This window comes from Eleutherodactylus coqui, chromosome 3 (assembly GCF_035609145.1).
Source record: "Eleutherodactylus coqui strain aEleCoq1 chromosome 3, aEleCoq1.hap1, whole genome shotgun sequence".
In the NCBI taxonomy this organism is placed as follows: Eukaryota; Metazoa; Chordata; class Amphibia; order Anura; family Eleutherodactylidae; genus Eleutherodactylus; species Eleutherodactylus coqui.
The window spans coordinates 17802036-17806089 of NC_089839.1; positions in this window are offsets into that span (position 1 = coordinate 17802036).

Here is a 4054-nt window from a genome sequence, read left to right on the forward strand (position 1 = left end):
ATGCAACCCATACCAGCCGTCAAAGGGCTGTGTTGACACCTGGGGTCAAATGGCTTTGTGGGGTCTGTGCCACACAAAAACCCTACCACCAACCAAAACAATTGGTATCGTGGATAACGCCATGTGTCGCCAGTCCTCTAGGGTCCAGTTACAACCTCATGAGCCCAGGTGAGGCGCTGTGTCCGGTGTCGTGGTGCTAATAGAGGTGCTTTGATGGGTCTCATATCCCATGGAAGGTCCTGCACTGACCTGTGGGATATATATATGGGGGCTCCTGCACTGACCTGTGGGATATACATGTGAGGTCTCCTGCACTGACCTGCCGTATATGCATGTGGGGTCTCTTGCACTGACCTGCGGGATATACCTGAGGGATATACATGTGGGGTGTCCTGCGCTGACCTGCGGGATATACATGTGGGGTGTCCTGCGCTGACCTGCGGGATGTACATGTGTGGTCTCCTGCACTGACCTGCGGGATATACATGCGCGGTCTCCTGCACTGACCTGCAGGATATACATGTGCGGTCTCCTGCACTGACCTGCAGGATGTACATGTGTGGTCTCCTGCATTGACCTGCGGGATATACATGTGGGGTCTCCTGCACTGACCTCTGGGATATACATGTGGAGTCTCCTGCACTGACCTGCGGGATATAGATGGGGAGGGGGGTCTCCTGCACTGACCTGCGGAATATACATGGCGGGGGTCTCCTGCACTGACCTGCGGGATATACATGTGGGGTCTCCTGCACTGACCTGCGGGATATACATGCGGGGTCTCCTGCACTGACCTGCGGGATATACATGTGGGGTCTCCTGCACTGACCTCCAGGATATACAGGTGGGGTCTCCTGCACTGACCTGCGGGATATACAAGTGGGGTCTCCTGCACTGAATGTGGAGTAATTTCTGCCGACGTTGCTTGTCTGTTTGCACGAACAATTTTAGTCAGCCGTGATCATTAAGCACCGGTGGACGGTCCCCGCGCTGTCCACTGTGGGTGGTAATGCCTTCGATGATGTTTTCTTGTGACACACATCACCCAGTAGATCCATGAATGTTAAATGCCCGCACAACTTTGGAAATGGAACATCCCATCCCATCTGGTGCCCGCTATCACACCATGTTCGAACTCCAATAATTCCCATCCCCTTGCCACAAGTGCGCTGGCCGGGGCTCAACCTCACAACTTAGACAGCTGTGGGTGTTCCAAAGCATCACCTGAAGTAACGCCACTTCAGAACCACTTTATATATTGCTATCCTATGACTTTTGGCATGTTACTGTATATGAAACTCTTCCGATGTGTTCTGCCAACAGCAGATCAAAGAGCTCCTACCACATGGCCCAGACGACACGGCATTGACCTGCTTGGCATATCCCATCCTCATGGCATCCCTTATCTTTACCTGAGATTGGAGCTTTCATCCAGAAGACATGCTCCCCGGTGGACGATGCCTTCTTCTCTCTTCTTCAGCCTTGTGTACACCATGAAAGCTTTAATTAAAAACAATTATCCCTTGTCCTTCATCTAAGAATTGTCTCTAGGGGGTCTGGGATTTTTATGGAAGTGGATGTGAGGGGAGCCGGACCCTCATATGAGAAGGTGATGAGTGACAAATAGCATTTAACCCGAGACGACCACCATTGATACTTGGCCAGGTCTTTCAGCCTGTGCAACATCTCTTCCAGGAGTTGTACTAGAATACTAGATGTCGCCATGATCGATGGGGATCCAGCGGCTGCGGCCCCCGCTGATCCTCAGATTCTCTATCCCATGGTCTTTCCATTCTTGTATATTGTGGGGGTCCACCCCTATCTGATATCCTAGTGATAAGCCATAGCAGTACTGGTATGTATCATGTATCTAGACAACATCCTTGGTTCTAAGCAGGATCTTCGATCACACCGTGCGCAGGTAAAACCCCTTCTTCAGCACTGATGTAACCCCATAACAACAAGCTATACGCCACGCGCTTGCTTCAGGTGGTAAAGCTTCCATTGGCACTGGAGTCTTGTCTTGGCCTCTGCCTCAGGGACTGAAACTTTTGGGGAGTTTGTACTGCCAGTTTGTCCGTCACTTTTCTTCCCTTGTGGTCCCTATCTCCATCCTGACTCAGAATGTGACTACTGCTAGCATACGGCTGACTAAACCTGATGTCCTTCTGCACCGTCTCCAGTCGTCCTGGGAGTCGGTCCTTCGTTTGTGGAGGTCGGAGGAGTTCTTTTACTAAAGAATCAGGAATTACTCGTCAATATATTATATTTCACCTCAGACGAGCCTTTAAATATTAGAGAAAAAAAAGACTCCACATGATTGGATCACCACCGCCAGATTTATTCAGCATGGGAAATACTTAAAAAAAAAAAAAAAAAACCTCTAAAACAAAAAGACCAAACTAGCTGTTTTCTGATCATTTTGCTTCCCGAAAACAGGAATAAAAAAATAACAAAAAAAAAATAAATATATATATATATATATATACACACATACATCATAGTGGTAGCAATAAAAACTACAAGTCGTCCCACAAAAAAACAAGCCCACATACAGCTCTGTCCGCTGAAAAGGAAAAATGCTCCGTTCCTGGAATGCGACGTCACACAAAGTGTTTATACGCAGCAAAAGTGATAAAACATAATGAAAAGTCTACAAACTTGGGGTTATCATAATCAGAACGACCCGCAGAATAAAGGTCACTTAATGATTATACCACATGGTGAATAACAACAACCAAAAAAAGCAACGGTGAAATTCTTTTATCTATTGCCCCGTAGCAAAAAACATTAATAAAAGTTATTTAATACATCCTGTATTATACTCCAGAGCTGCACTCACTATTCTGCTGGTGGAGTCACTGTGTACATACATTACTGATCCTGTACTGATCCTGAATTACATCTTGCATTATACTCCAGAGCTGCACTCACTATTCTGCTGGTGGAGTCACTGTGTACATACATTACTGATCCTGTACTGATCCTGAATTACATCCTGTATTATACTCCAGAGCTGCACTCACTATTCTGCTGGTGGAGTCACTGTGTACATACATTACTTATCCTGTACTGATCCGGAGTTACATCCTGTATTATACTCCAGAGCTGCACTCACTATTCTGCTGGTGGAGTCACTGTGTACATACATTACTGATCCTGTACTGATCCTGAGTTACATCCTGTATTATACTCCAGAGCTGCACTCACTATTCTGCTGGTGGAGTCACTGTGTACATACATTACTTATCCTGTACTGCTCCTGAGTTACATCCTGTATTATACCCCAGAGCTGCACTCACTATTCTGCTGGTGGAGTCACTGTATACATACATTACTTATCCTGTACTGATCCTGAGTTACATCCTGTATTATACTCCAGAGCTGCACTCACTATTCTGCTTGTGGGGTGACTGTGTACATACATTACTTATCCTGTACTGATCCTGAGTTACATCCTGTATTATACTCCAGAGCTGCACTCACTATTCTGCTGGTGGAGTCAATGTGTACATACATTACTTATCCTGTACTGATCCTGAGTTACATCCTGTATTATACTCCAGAGCTGCACTCACTATTCTGCTGGTAGAAAGTAGAACAATGTAATGCTTGGACTTGCAGTCCCCTGACGTTCAATGCCCAGTAGAGATAAAATCTCAGTGTCTAGACCGACCAATCAGAGGCCCCGTTTCAGTTCAGCACAAGCGGTTTGAGTGTAAGAGCTGCGCTGTGATTGGCCGCCGGTAGAGCGGTCCGTTTCCATGACGCCGGGGGGGGGGGGTCTCTACTGGTTCTCCTGGATTAGTTATTTCCGGTCGCCGTGTTCCTCGGTTACTCTGCTGTCCCCGTTTATACCGGGCTCGGAGTACAGCTCGCCGGTAGAGGCCGTCCGTTATCTCCTCGGTGTGTCCGCGGCGCCGCGCCATCTTGCTGGGGTTCAGCCTCTGACTTCTGAGGTTATTTGGGCTTCTTGAACATGGCGGACGGCGTTCTTCGCCTCTGACAAGGGCGGAAAGAGAGATGTCGGACTGTGATGTCAGACGTTGAACGT